The sequence below is a fragment of the Rhinatrema bivittatum genome, chromosome 4 (genome assembly GCF_901001135.1).
Source record: "Rhinatrema bivittatum chromosome 4, aRhiBiv1.1, whole genome shotgun sequence".
In the NCBI taxonomy this organism is placed as follows: domain Eukaryota; kingdom Metazoa; phylum Chordata; class Amphibia; order Gymnophiona; family Rhinatrematidae; genus Rhinatrema; species Rhinatrema bivittatum.
The window spans coordinates 51938533-51954381 of record NC_042618.1 but is presented as its reverse complement, the minus strand read 5'-3'; the positions used below and the strand labels follow the sequence as shown (position 1 = coordinate 51954381).

Below are 15849 nucleotides of genomic sequence, written 5' to 3'. Positions count from 1 at the left end.
AGTTTGCAAAATTAATACTTAGAAGTGAATAATGAAACCTCCACTCATAAGAGACAGAGGTTTGAGCATGCAGCCATTTAAGTGAATTGCAGCAGAGAAAAAAAGAACAATACTAATTTATTGTCGCTGCATATAGGAGTTTGGAAATTTATTTTCATGGTGGGCACTAAAGTAGTATTTTAGGGTTAATTCTTCATAGTTAAGCATTGAGTGTGTTCAACACTGTATGGCATGTCGCAGCTGAAAAGCATTGACATTTCTGTGTAGGTCTTTTGGAATGGGTCACACAATAATGACCCCCAAATCTTTATTGGTGAACATAAACCTGCCAGTGGATGAGTTTTCATTGTAATGACATAATTCACCAATTTTATCATTTGTAATATCAAAGTCTGATCCTTGAAGTCAAATATTAACAAAAAGATCTGGTGGTAATGCTTAACTTGCCAGTTGTTGCTGCAATTGGAATGTGTTTCCCAAGAGTTTCTGTGCAGACCTGTTTGCAGCAGCGCTGGAGAAGTGTTATGTTTGGGTTTGTATGGCTGCACTTGCAGTGTGCTTGACCTCCTGCGCCTGAATTGTAATGAGCCGAAGCCACGGCAGCAGCCTGCAAAGTGTAGATGGGACATGTGGGAACCCTGTGCTCTCTGTCCTTGACTGCTTTATGCTTCGGAACACATACAGGTGTGTTCTGCTCTCTCCACATGAGCATAATCACTACTAAACCGGTGCGATATGTATTCTTTACAGGAATATCGGTATATAAAAATTATAAATAAATACATTATTTAGAATTTCTACAGCAATGTAGTGTTCTCAGATTAAAGCTGTCCAGTAGATTTTGTGTTTTGTGTTGTCTTGCCACTTCATGGTTGTATTGAGAAGACCTGTGCTTCGTGTATCTGTTAGCAGGGATTTGTAACCTTTGCTTTTATTGGTCGTCTAGGTTGGGAAGCGGTGCATTCTGGGAGAGAAACCCCTCAGTTACGCAGCAGCTCTCAGCTGAGCCTGCAGCATAGAAACATAGAAAAGACTGCAGAAGAAGACCAAAGGGCCCATCCAGTCTGCCCAGCAAGCTTTCGTGCTCTTTTTTTTTTTTTTTCTCTCTCATACTTATCTGCTACTCTTGGCCCTTAGTAACCTTTTGGTTCTATTTCCCTTCCACACCTGCCATTAATGTAGAGGGCTGTGTTGGAACTGCATCAAGTGAAATATCTAGCTTAATTAGTTGGGGGTAGTAACAGCCACAATAAGCAAGCTATACCCATGCTTATTTGTTTACTCAGACTATGTAATTCAGTCCTTGGTTGGTTGGTTGGTTGTGTGTATGTATATATATCCACTTTTCTTTATCCCCCCCTGCCATTGAAGCAGAGAGCTATGCTGGATATGCATTGAAAGTGAAGTATCAGGCTTACTTGGTTTGGGGTAGTAACGGCCATAACAAGCAAACTACTCCCCGCTATTTTGTGAATGCAAATCCTTTTTTCCACATTACCTGTCTGAAACCGCACAGAAAGTACTGCCTTTTCACCTGAAACTGATTAATCAAGAGAAGGCCTCAATTCAGCTGTGACACAATTTAGAGACTTTGTTCCAATTATCCTTGTCTTCATTTCATTCTCTAATAAGATGGGGGTTTTTTCCAGTTTGTATCTTCAGTAGATGTGTTAAAGCTTAAGAATTGACTTGTCTTTGTGTATAAGCAAGAGTATAACTATCTGTATGTATCATGATCAAGTAGCCTTAGTGGTTAGAGCATCAGACAGCGAACTAGAGAAACTAGGGTTCAAATCCTGCTGCTGCTTCTTGTGACATTGTAAGTCTCTTCAATCTCCACTTCTCAGATTAAAACAAATTTAAGATTGTAAACCCTCTGGGAACAGGAAAATACCCACAGTAGCTGAATGTAATCAGAATTGAAGTGGCTGACAAATCATGAAAGGTGGAATATAAATAATTTTAATTTTTTTTTTAATTGTATAGTTGTGCAGCAAGGACAGAATTTACAGATAAGGTTTTGAAAACTAATATGAACAGCATGACTTACATGCAACAATTTAAGCTTTAAACTTCATCTACAGAGGGAATCCAAGATGACAGCACGCTGAGTCTGGGATCTTCAAAGTTTCCCCTCTTGCCATTAAAATTTAACTTTTTGGGCAAGAGGAAAAGTATTGCCCCATAAGCATCCAGATATTTCAGCAATGTCAGTGCTGATGGGACCTTTGATAGACACCTGCTTTGGCTCCAGGATTCTCCGGTAATCTCTGCGGAGCGACTGCTGGGAGGAATGACAGGCGAAGGTTGCCTGTGACCACCTCTGACCATGAAGCATCTTTGGCTCCGGAGCAGCGCCGCATACCTTTCGGAGTTTCCAATTGACTGGCTATGTGGAACTTCCTTCTCCAGTGCCCACAAGTGACAACATGCATGCAGCCAGGTTAGCACCTGCAGAGACCCGGATGGAGGAGCTGTTTGCTGTGGGGACTGACACGCGTTCTGTGAAGCTGAATGCAATGGCAGACAATTCTTCGGGAGGTGTTCACCTTGCTAATGAGTCTTCAACCAGATCAACTCAGTCTCTGGAAGGGATTCCATGAGCTGTGGGATTAAACCTTGAATTGCTAAAACCTCCTGTTATTACCTTTTGGAAGTAATTGGGAGGCCATAACTCCAATTTTCTTCGCAATTAAATTTGTTTGATACAACAGCAAGGTTTATCTCCAGCTTTATAGGGAACTCAAGAACAAGTCTTTTTATTATCTCAAAATGTGGAACCTTTTAGAGTCCAAAATGATTATTGTTCAAGATTCAATTGGGACTGTTTCTACAGAATAAAATTGAAAACTTAAAAAATGTTGTTCGACAAAATATTCAAATTATAAATCTTCCTAGGAAGTGATCAATGTCCCCTAGAAGTTTTGAAAATGTAATTCTTCCTGTTTCAAGAGCTTATTTACGATTAATGCAAACACCTGCACAAGGGGATGGAGAACTTCACTAATCTTCAGATATGTTGAGTAGAAGAGGAGTTTGTGCCATTTACCCTTATTGTGAATCAGAAAATGTATATTGAAGCTTTGTTTTCGTAATAGAGAAGCTTCCTTTTTCAGCTTAAATGTTTCAATATTGCCAAAGTGACTCAAGTCAATTAAAAAGTGTTTTTTTTTAATGTTGAGACCTGCTGTTATCAGTTTGGATGCATTATTCTGGCTTTATTTTCCCTGTAAATGTGGTGTTAAATTTAAGGGGGGAAAAAATGTGTGTGTTGACCCCTCTTGGCTGGTTGTTTTTCTCAAAGATAAAAATGATCTTGGGTGACTTTCTCCTTGCAGTGGGATTCTGCAGCTTTGGATGGTGGTGTTTAGTGTCCGGAAGGTCCATCTCACTATAATATTGTACCTTTAGATTTTTCTTAGGTTTCTTCCAATATTGAGATTGGGTTCCCCTTTATTTGTGGACTGATAGAACATGAGCGAGTGATTGTATACGTTTTATTCTTATGTATCCCGTGTGTTCTGAATGAGTTATTTACTTGGATGTAACTTTAAAAAGTGAAGTTACATCTAGAGACCTAGAGTTATAAGGGTCCATTAAACATTATAGAGAAAAGGTGCTTCCATTCACCTCCCCCTGCCAGGAATGCTCCTTTCCTCAGTCACTGAAAGTACCTGGGGTTGCACGCTGTGCATGCTTTCCCCGGCGGATACACCTGTGTGTGCCGTGAAGCAGCCCGTGTACTCTTTCCAGTGGGTAAAAAGCACAGCGCGCTTTCTTTGACATCCGCTGAAGGTGGGAGGTGTTCAGAAGGCTGTTTTACCCATGTGAAAAATAAAGAAAACCACAGTCTTTAAAGGGAGCACAAAATACAACAAAAATACTTTTTCATGGGACATAATGTACTTAAAAGGATAATGTTTGGAGGGATACCGAGAGCAGACCCTAAGGGAAAAAGAAATCGTTTAGTAAATATTCCAAAAAGTGAGCACAAGTATGGCCTTTAGAGGGTGACACAGTTACCTGCGCACAAGCACAGCACGTGGAGCGAGAGAGCTGCTTTAAGGGAGTCCTTTTTCATCATCCTTCCACAAGGCTGCAACAAGAAACGCAGATCCTGTGGGTGCTGCCGTTCTGATCCATCGCCAGCTTCTGACTCTGCTTCCTGGGGCAGTGCGGCAAAAGACCGCCATCTCTGGCAGCCTTTTTACAGGCTTCTCCGTGATCATATCCGTGTTGGGTTTTTAACCATTTTCCCATAGCAAACTTCCCGAAGTGTCGTCTCTGACCCGTGTGTATCTCTTGACCTGTAATGTAAGCGGCACAGAGCAGGGAGCGTTTCTCCTCTGTTTTTCTGTGCTGAACTAGTTATGTCTAGTGCTGTATAAAGAAGTGTTTAAAATCATGAAAGGTCTAGAACAGGCAGATGTGAATCTGTTATTTACTCTTTCGGATAACAGACTAGGGGGCACTCCATGAAGTTAGCATGGGGCACATTTAAAACTAATTGGAGAAACTTCTTTTTTACTCAACGCACAATTAAACTCTGGAATTTGTTGCCAGAGGATGTTGTTAGTGCAGTTAGTGTAGCTGTGTTTAAAAAAGGATTGGATAAGTTCTTGGAGGAGAAGTCCATTACCTGCTATTAAGAGAATAGCCACTGCCATTAGCAATGGTAACATGGAATAGACTTGCCAGGTGACTTGGATTGGCCACTGTTGGAAACACTGGATTTGTGTGGCCTGAAAAGCATGCATGTGCATCACGTCATAAGGGCCTGTTTTGAGAATTTGCCTGTGTACGGACCTTCGGAGGCCTGAAAGGTTTCAGTGATGCTCGTTCCTCAAACCTTTTCCGTTGGAAGTAAACCGTAGAACTAGGGGTCAGGGAGGACAACTCGGAACCAGCGTAAGGAAATATTTCTTCATGGAGAGGGCGGTGGATGTCTGGAATGCCCTTCCGGAAGAGGTGATGAAAATAGTAAACAAAATTCAAAAAAGCATGGGATAAACATTGTGGATCTCTGAAAGCTAAAAGTGGAAATAAAGAAAAGGGTGTAATGGGGGTAACTGCACGGAGCAGCAGCTACTACCTCGAACACAGGGCTTCCCAAACCTGTCCCGGGGACCCCACAGGCAGTCGGGTTTTCAGGATATCCACAATGAACATGCATGAGATAAATCTACATATACTGAGTCTCCATGGGATGCAAATGTATCTCATGCATATTCATTGTGGATATCCTGAAAACCCACCTAGCTGTGGGGTCCCCAGGGCAGGTTTGGGAAGCCCTGCTCTAACAAAAGGCATGGGGAATGGATTACTATCCTTAGCCAAGTAGCTTATGATTTTGATGCAACTGCAGCATCCCTCTCCGCTTCAACGGTGGAGGGGGATTGGATTCGGACAACAGCCAGAGCTGGGCCCTGACTTTTTATGGTCCAGGGTACTGATATGTGGACATTAGGGGAAAAAGTGCAGGACTGCTTCTATGGTAAAGTTAGACGGCAAAGCACATTAAAGCAGCAGCATCGTATGAATTATCAGGAAGGCCGCTCACTCTGTAAAAATGTTGCTAGCAGTAATTTTGTTACGGGTTTAACGGTTTGCTCGGGAATATTACTATCCTTAACATAAGGCTTGGGGGTAACCTGCACAGAGCGGCACTTGCTGGGAAGACTGGAAGGACCAGTTGGTCTTTTTCTGCCGTTGTTACTGGGTGCTGTCTTCCCAAAAGTTATACCTCTTCTGTCGGAGCAGATGAAGGAAGACTTCTGATTTTCTTGATGGCTCAGTCGAAGACTAAGGCCAGGTTTTAATCCCTAGAATGGAGCTTATTTTGCAAACTGTAAAAGGCATTGGCTTTTTTATTTTGGACTTCAGGAAATCATGGGATTGGTGATCAGAAAAAAAAAAAAAGTGAAGACACTGGAGGAATTATCAGCTGGGTCCGGCTAATTAAGTAAGCGCAGTAATAGCTAGAAATCCTAGCAGAAACGCAGGCGCTCAAGCAGCCAGGGCTGCTTAGCAGGCTGTGTGCTTCGTGTGGACCAGGCCTGTGCGGCAGGTTGATGGTGGCAGGGAGTCATCTGAAAAGGCCCCAGGGACCTGGGAGGCTGGGTGTTTGGTTACAGCCGCACTGGCGGTGGCAGGTTGGATTATTGTGCAGTTTTCGGGGTTGGTACAGAATGAGAAAACTACCCTTTTATTGCTGAGTAAGGCCTTGTTCATGCTACAGAAACATTTTCAAGAATAGTTAACTGGTGCTGCAACACAGATTTTAGTTGTGTTAGGGCCTGGTTTTACCAAGCTGCTTTTTCCTCCATAGGGACAGAATTGGAGAAAACCCTCATTTTTAGCAGACTTTGTGATGTGGATGCTAATTGACTGACTTTAAGTAGGAAATTGAACGTGATATAGCTTCTCAATTAATTGGAAGTGAAAATTGGTAAAATTGATAACTAAGGGACATTTCAATTCAAATGAATAATAATTTTTGTTTGTTAGAACAACATGTAGGATATTTTTAGATTAGGTTTTTATAGGGTTGGGTTCATCCCCTGAAGAAGATGGCATATAGTTGTCGAAACTAGGGTCCTAGTTGGGATGTGGGTGGTTTTTTAACATAGGATTGTCATTTTTGCTTATGTGTTTCATGTTTTTGGTGTAAACTTATTTTTAAATACAAATTTTTCATGTTTGTGGCAGCTCTCAATATTTTGTGAACTACATTGATGCCAATAATTTTGGTACCTTCGATGTGTTAGTGCTATAGTTTAAGGTGTGCCCTGTGGCCAGGAAGTAAGCTGTGACTTACCAGCAATACCCGAGTAACATTCACTTAGTAATTGTTATAGGCGGCAGTTTAGGACCAGGTGGCTGAATGGCGTTGAGCAAACTGATCTGGTGCTACTGAGAGAGCATTTTAGCAACAGATCAGCCATTCACAAAAGTAGAAGAGAAAAAAATAATTTCTCTATCATCTACCTATCTGATCTCCCCTCTTTCTCTCTTTATATGTACACACAGCTGTAGTTTTATTTATCCCTTGCGTCTTCCATGATATTGCTCTGGTTCTTGAATACCAGGTGGCTGTCTTTAATTAAAAAAACCCCTAAAGAATCGCATCACTGTAAGGAAGTACAAGCTTCACAATTTGCCTTATTTTCAGAAATGATTAGAGGGAAAAAATAGTTAAATTTCTTATTTTTGTTTTTAAAAAAAACCAAGAGGTTTTTTTTTTTTTTTAGATTGTAAAGCGCTTTGTGCATAGTGTGTGAAAATGTCTTAACATAGATGGCATAGGCGATGGTGTGCATCAGCTGGCACAGGGTCCGCATTGCAGCTCTCTGGAACCGGGTCACTGAGAAGCAGCCATTTGCCTGTTCTGCTGGCTTTCCTCCTTGTAGTTGTAGCCTTCTCTTCTTTAAAAGCTCAGCTGCATGCCAGAGCAGTATTCTCTGCTGTGCAAAGTGTGTTCTGTTCACCCAGATTTTGGGCTGGTCTGTGCTTACTTACAAAACAAGACTGTGGCATAAACATCTGCAGAAAACACCGGAGCCTTTAATTTAATGTTCTTTGCTAGCTGCTTGTTTTGCCCTTGCTACTGACGGTGAAGAAGTGTCCAGCAGAAAAATCTGCCCAGTCACCTCTATGAGCTTCAGTCTCTCTGTTGGGTTCTTGATATAAACACTTTTTTAGCTTACCTTTCCAAATATTGCTCACAGTGACTTACAGCGTTATTAGTAATTTGGGTACCCCAAAGAGCTTATGATCTAAGGGGGTCGATTTTTAAAAATATGCGCATGTGCTACCCGGCGCGCGATTTTATAACATGTGCAAGGGGGGGTGGAATACTGCAATTTTTGCACGGCGTTGCATCACAGCTTTTCCCAGTTCCCTCCCTGTTCACTCTAAGGGAACTTCCCTATCCTAGCCACCCCTGTCTTTTTTTTATTTTACCTTTTGCTCCTCCAAAGGAGCAGGTTGCGCACGCCAGTACCCTCGCAAATGGTTGCTGAACTGGCATCTCAAACCCGCCCCCACGGACAGCCCCTTTTCTTCAGCCCGGTTCTTGTGCGCGTAACGAGGGTTATGCGTGTGGCCGAGCTCACGGCATTTTAGAAGCAAGGCCCGACCACGCACATAACCTCCGTATTTCACGTGCGCAGGCGATTTAAAATTTACCCGCAAGTGAATATGACAAGGTAAGCACCTAAATGATATCGGGATGTGCTCTCTCTGGATTCCTGGAGATCATTGCACATCTCTCTCAGGTTTGTATGTGAAGCAGGAATCTCTGAGGATATTTTCCAAGAGGCAGGCGGATTAGAGTAAAATACATAAAGGCAAGAACATCAATTCAGCTGGCATACAGGAGTTACCTTCTCAGCTGGGAAGGGGGGAAGGACATGATATGTAGGAGGGGAGGGGAGGGGGAGTTTGCTGTCCCTTTTCTTCTTCCTGGGGGGGGGGGGGGGGGAGAGGGAAGAGAAGACGTATCTCTTAGAGCAGACTATATTGTGTCCTTTGCACCAGGCCAGGAACTCATTCTGATCAGACAATGCAGATTGGCACCAGATCAGGGGAATTGGCCTTGGTCTTTCTGTACTCTGTTTTATTGTTATCGTTATTTTGTGTGTGTGGTTTTCGCTCCTTTTTGTGATCATAGAAACATAAAACGTGATGGCAGATAAAGACCAAACGGCCCATCCCCACTTCCAGCTTAGTTTTGCAATCTTTACCTCTTCCTTGCATCTTCTCTGCTTATCTCTTGCTTTCGTGTATTCTGGCACTGTCCCCGACTCCACCACCTCTTCTGGGGGACTGCTCCATGCCTTATCCGTTACTCCTAATTTTACCCTCTTGCACCGTCATCCCATGATCTCTCATTCTAGCGCCTCTGTTCTGTTAGAGACCTGCCACCTGTGCATTTATTCCTTGGCTGTATATAAATGTCTCTCATATCTCCCGTTTCCTGCCTTTCCTCCGGGGTATACGTGTTTAGATCTTTAAATCCTATTCCCAGATGCTTTTATGATGAAAAATGTGGACCGTTTTTAGTAGCTTTCATCTGGCTTATAACTGTTGGAGGTGCGGTCTGCAGAATTGTACCCAGGACTCCAATTGAGGTCTCACCAGAGACTTGTGCCATCGCTTTATCTACAGTTTGACTTCCTGAAGGTAATTGGATATGATCGCTCCCTGGTCCTGCTCTTGTTTTATGCACAGAGAAATTTCACCCCTCATACTGTGTTGCTCCCTTGGGTTTTTGTAACCCAAACATATTACTCTGCATTTTTTTATTTTTTATTTTTTGCATTAAATCTTGACTGCCAAACTGTAGACCACTTAGATGCCTTCTCATGCTTTCCACATCATCCAGGGTGGCCACCCTGTTGCAGATTTTGAAGTCATCTTTCTAGATAGCCCTGTTGCATGATCACTTAGGAAAATGTTCAAGAGAACTGGACTGATGACCAATTCCCGCAGCACACCCCGTCTTCTCATCCTGAACCCCACTTACCACCAACCTTTGCCGCCTCAACTAGTTTCTAACCTGCTTAGTCACTTTAGGGCCCAGTTCTAGGATTTGTATTTAAGTCTCCTATCCAGTGCTGTGTCGAGTGCTGCTTTGAAATCCACGTACACTCTCTCTCTCTCTCTCTCTCTCTCTCTCTCTCTCTCTGGCCATCCAGTCAAAGAAATTGATTAGATTCGTCTGACCTATTTCCGGTAAAACCGTGCTGTCTCCAAATCCTGCAATCTACGGGATTACAGCAACTTTTAGCAACGATTCCATTAATTTGCTCAGCAGCTCACATCCCCCCTGTCTCCAGTCCTGACTTTAAAAGAAGCATTGAAAAGGTCAGACAGCATTGCTGCCAGAACGTTCTCCTAAAATCCCGTAATATCCTGCCTGGCCCCTTGGCCCCTCTCCAACACAGTTTTCCTTAAAACTGTTTGAGATCTACCTCACTTCCTCTTCTGTTTGTGGCAGTGTTCTGAGGTCCAACTCCTAGGCCCTTCCCCAGTGAACACAAATTCCTCCTGGTCACCTCCCACTTTTGCATTCTGCCTGTCACGAACACATTTAAAAAAAAAAAAAAAGGCCTTCTCCTCCCTGTTTTATTAAATCCCATTTGCACCTTCGCTCCCCTGACTGTCCCAGTTTCTCTTAGGTTTTCCAGATATTGTTTATCTGTCTTCCATTTTATCTGTCTGGAAACCTACGTACACGTGTTTGCACTGCTAAAGTTTCCTGCCCCCTCGCTGATGTCATGTCCCATTGCGGAAGGGAAGAAATCAGATGGGAGAACCCTCTTTAAGTGCCGAGACGGGACCTTTTGTCTGCCAGCTCTCCTTGTTTTCCGGCCTGCCCTGGTACCGATGCCCTGACTGAGCTCCTGCTGCTGACAATTACTTTGCCCCCTCCCTCTGTCATTGCTCCCCAATGTTAGTCGGGGTTTGCCCCCTTGGGTGCAACTAGGCGTGTTCCGCGCTATCTGAGTGTAAAGCAAGTTAGATGTTTTATAGCTTGTAGTTTGTATCTTAGATGGGGTTACATATTTTAGTTTTTGTTACAGTTTTACCAACAGCGGGCAGGATGAGGGTTTAGGTGTATTCTTAGGATTTTGCTTGGATATTGATTGATTTTAATGGCGGTAGAGAAAAAAACATTGTTGCTGGCTGTGAATTGGGGACTGCCTGGTTTTGGTGCTGATGCCTTGTGCATGGAGCTATAGGCTGGCTCAGGGAGAGCCTGCTGCATGGCTCTGTCCGTGAGGATCCGGATCGCTTCTCAGGGGATTCAGAAGGAGTGCCGGAGATGTTACCAGCATTTAGATGGCTAGGAGGCCAAAGGGAGGTTCGGGATCCTGGAGGAGGGCTCGTGATACTGCGATGTGAAGTCCAGAAGCCTTGCCTCTGGTGCTGTCTATGAAGAGAATCTGCTGTGAAATGACCAGGACTGAGTACCTGGGCTGGGGGAGTAAGCTTTCCCCAGACTGGGGGTGTTAAGTTTACCTGCAGGGCATAAGTTAGGAAATGTTGTTGTTAAATATCCAGTGAGTGTGGTGCAGGGGCCACCAACCTGACAGGTATTTAATATTTGCTGCAAGCCTCTTTGGTGTTAAAGAAAGTTGTTCCATAAATGATTGTATATAAATCTGATATAGAGTCATCTTTTCTGTGTAGAGACGCCCTGTTTTTGTGATGAAGCGGAAGGACTGTCTAGAGGTTCTCCGTGAAGATTTGTGAGAGAATCCTAGAGGGGATGCAATGGGGGAAGCAAAAAAAACCAAAAACCCCCCATACACCTGATTGTTTGTTTTCTCATTATATGTTCATGTGATGGCAATATTAAAAGTTCTGTTTCCCAAGGAAGAGAGCAAAGCCAAGCCCAGGATAAGTAACTTACTTCTTCGCTGAGAAAAATAGCTAATAAAACTAACTGTGGCAAATTGGACAGTGTAATTTTTAGTTTCTGATCACACTGGAAGTAATTTTCAAAGAAGTTATGCATGTAAATGTAACATGCTATCGTAGCAATTTTCAAAAGCCATTTACTCGAGTCAATGCTTTTTAAAATCTGGCCCACAGTGCACCCCCTCCTCCAGACATGTCACTCTGGGCCTTAAGCATGTCCTGTGCTAAAGTATGAAATGAGCTTTGCCTTCAGTAGTGAACAGGCTTGTGTCGTTTATGCTGGCTCCCAAGTGTGGTTCTGATAAGATAATCCATATTGGAGGTCTCTGTATCGCAAGATCTTTCTTTATGGTGCTGTAGGCTTTTGACCTTTGACATGAGATGAGCTCTTTATACTGTGCTGTAGATTTTAATCATAAAATTAGGTTTAAAGTCCAATACACTTCTAAAACCACAGGGTCTGAAATATCATAGTACAGGAAAGTTCACTTAAAGTACCAGGTGCCTAGACTTTGAATTTATAAAATTTGCTGTCTCTGAGCACTCAAATTTAGGAGCCTAAAATGGGGGTGAAGACTTCCTGTACTGGGTCCCTAAAGCCAGGTGTTCCTACACCTGACCTCAGTTTAAAGAGCCTAAAGCTAAACCCCTATCTTCAGAAGAAATGCTTAGGAGCCTGTACTTGCTGAATATAGGAATCTAAGCCTATATTAGGGGACTCTGAGCACTTTCAATATCTGGCTCGCTGTCAGAATCCAGTGAAATATAAGGTGGTCTGCTAACCAGATTGGATAGAGCCTGAGGTTCTTGGAAGATGATGGTATGGAATTGTTTTAAGAGTGTTAACGTGCTCCTTTTCCCCTGTTCTGTTAAGAGAACAGAGGGTTTCTGATGTAAGAGGTAGATTTTAAACCACGACAAATATTGTGTAGCAAAATGAATGGTATTTTTTTTTTATTTTGGGGGGGGGGGAATATGTCTGCTGAGTTGCCTTTGATAAGGGTGGCCTTCAGAGGGATTATCACTGGTGACATAAATCGGTTTATGGCTTGTTTTTGACACAGTCTAACAGCCCTAAATGCCTTTTTGAAAGAAGCTTTTTCAGGGTAGATAAAATTTCATGTCTGTGAGAAAAATTCTTGGAAAGCTCTGGAGACTGCAGGAAACAAAATGCACTGCGGAATCCTTACGAATAGAAATACCGTGTGTGACAGGTAAGAGTAGCAGTGGATGTGTATACTCTTAGGTCAAGATGAAGAAACACTGTGTGACATGCTAGCTGAAATTTTAGAAAGGAAATAATAAAACTTGGCAACAGGGTAATAGTGGGACAGTTCAGTTACCAGTGTCTTATCTGGACATGCTAGAGATGTAAAGTTTTTTTGGATGCTATAAATGACTGCCTCATGAAGGAGCAGGTCCCTGAATCTACGAGAGGGGTAACTATTTTAGGTCTAGTTTTCAGGGGAATGCACAACCTGGTGCAAGGGATTACTATGGTGGGGCTGCATAGCAATAGTGATCATAATTGCAATCCAGCTTAACATAATTACTGGCGAGAGGACATTAAGTAACACTATTGTACAGGCCCAGAATTAGTGGGTGTGCAAACTGTGCAGTTGCACAGGGCTGCTTACCCGGGGGGCGGTGGCAGCAGTCCAAATAAGGAGAGAGAAAATGTCCACCAGTGGGGCCCCATCACACCGGAGGAGAAGAAAAGAGGCCCATGAGGCTGCCAATAGACCCCATCCCATTGGAGGCAAAGAAAAGAAACCCATGCGGCTGCTGGTGGACCCTATCCCACGGGCGGTGAAAATAAAAAGAAGAGGTCTGAGCAGGAGGGAACACAATCAGCTGCTGCTCCTCCTGTACCAGCCCCACAGTATTCAAAACTCGCAGAGCTAGCATTTCTTCATGCTGATCTCATGACAGATCTGAAATATGTAAGAACATAAGAAATTGCCATGCTGTGTCAGACCAAGGGTCCATCAAGCCCAGCATCCTGTTTCCAACAGTGGCCAATCCAAGTCACAAGTACCTGGCAATTACCCAAACACCAAGAAGATCCCATGCTACTGATGCAATTAATAGCAGTGGCTATTTTCTAAGTCAACTTGATTAATAGCAGTTAATGGACTTCTCCTCTAAGAACTTATCCAAACCTTTTTTGAACCCAGCTACACTAACTGCACTAACCACATCCCCTGGCAACAAATTCCAGAGCTTAATTGTGCTTTGAGTGAAAAAGAATTTTCTCCGATTAGTCTTAAATGTGCTACTTGCTAACTTCATGGAGTGCCTCCTAGTCCTTCTATTATACGAAAGCGTAAATAATCAATTCACATCTACCCGTTCTAGACCTCTCATGCTTTTAAACACCTCTATCATATCCCCCCTCAGCCGTCTCTTCTCCAAGCTGAAAAGTCCTAACCCTCTTTAGCCTTTCCTCATAGGAGAGCTGTTCCATCCTCTTCATCATTTTGGTTGCCCTTCTCTGTACCTTCTCCAGTGCAACTATATCTTTTTTGAGATGTGGCGATCAGAATTGTACACAGAATTCAAGGTGCAGTTGCACCATGGAGCGATAGAGGCATTATGACATTTTCCGTTTTATTAACCATTCCCTTCCTAATAATTCCCAACATTCTGTTTGCTTTTTGACTGCTGCAGCACACTGAGCCGACGATTTCAAAGTATTATCCACTATGATGCTTAGATCATTTTCCTGGGTGGTAACTCCTAATAGGGAACCTAACATCATGTAACTACAGTAAGGTTTATTTTTCCCCGTATGCAACACCTGTGTGGATGGCACAAATGATTTGTAATACATTAATGGCATGACCTATGTATATATGTTGCTACCGTGTTATGCCCCTCCTTGGCCCCCCTGCCCCACCTTTTAAAAAAAAATATATATATATAAAGAGTGGCTGAAAGGGCAGAGCCCTGAGGTATGTCTGTGAGACGTGCCTCTGTATATGATAGAATGAGAGAGTTCTTTTTAGTTTAAAAAAAAAAGTGGTTGCACTGCTAAAGGCATGAATATTGTTTAAAAATACCATCTTGCAAGCCCAGACAAAAGGTATTCCAAGCATTAAAAATGGTCAAAAGACTAAACGACTGCCAGCTTGGTTTAATGGTGACATAAAGGTGGAATTTTACTCTAAAAAGGTTCATTCAAAAAAATGAAAAATGGACCTAAATAATGAAAGTAGACAAGAGCAAAAGCACTGGCAAGTTAGATGTAAAACAGTAGTAAGACAGGCCAGAAGAGAATTTGAGAAGCTTGACAGTTAGGTCAAAATGTAGTAATAAAATACTTTTTCAATTAAATTCAAAGCAAATCCTGTGAGGGAGTCATTTGGGCTGTTAGATGACCAAGGAGCAAAAAGGGTGCTCAGGGAGGACAAGGAAATAGAAAAACAAAATTAATTCTTTGCATATAACTAGATAGGCTGCATAAAGAAAACCATCGTACTGAGATTCCATCATGGGCTGACATTGTATAGAGTCATTGATTTCAGCAAAAAATGATCACATACTTGTCAGAGCCCGATAGTCTGTACAGTGTGACGGCCCTTAACACTTATGATTTGCGGATGATGGCATTTTAGTCCAATGGTCTTGTTTATGCTGCCTATTGCATTGAATCAACCACACATATATAGAGAGGCCACATATTAACAATGAGTATAATATTTATTCAGCATATTTACATGCTCACCTATCTAATCAATCTAATCTCGGGACCCGAGATTAAAAGAACTTGACATCTATCAGTTTTAATTTGAAGACGGTGACATCCGCGAACAACTGTTATCTGCATGTTGCTATTCCAAGGAAAATTGCTTGTGAAGCATTTTATTTTTATAAATGGTTTCAAGTAGAAATGATTATAAAAGTTATTTACATTGAAATTTTGTACATGATCAATATTGTCTTATTCAGAAAATTGTGCAATATATTTCTTGATGTTTTAATTGGTATGTATGAATCGTGTGTGTGCTAGTATAGCTTTTTAGATTGATTAGATAGGTGAGCATGTAAATATGCTGAATAAATATTATACACATTAATATGTGGTCTCTCTATATGTGTGGTTGATTCAAATACAGATCGATAGGGAGTTATTTTCTAAAAGTTTACCCTCTGTATTGTTACAGCCTATTGCATTGTAGGAGTATTCCTTTTTCATATACAAAATAAAATTATTTAATCGCATGGGTATGTCAGATAGGTATAGAAACTGGATGTCCGATTAGGCCAGTTCACCTTTGACGATGAGAAGGTTACTCCTCACTGTGCCGGAGGAGATCCAAAGCCCCTTAACAATAATTCTGCAGATATTGTCCTCTCCCCACCCTCCACTTCCCTTTCAGGAAAGTCTAATTATACTTGGAGTATCTCCGGAGGAATGGG

General features: G+C 42.3%; 1 protein-coding gene across 2 annotated transcripts in view; it reads left to right on the top strand.

Moving 5' to 3' along the window:
* MTHFD1 (methylenetetrahydrofolate dehydrogenase, cyclohydrolase and formyltetrahydrofolate synthetase 1) overlaps window positions 1-15849 on the top strand; it is a 144366-nt gene that overhangs the window by 5433 nt on the left and 123084 nt on the right. The window lies entirely within an intron of this gene.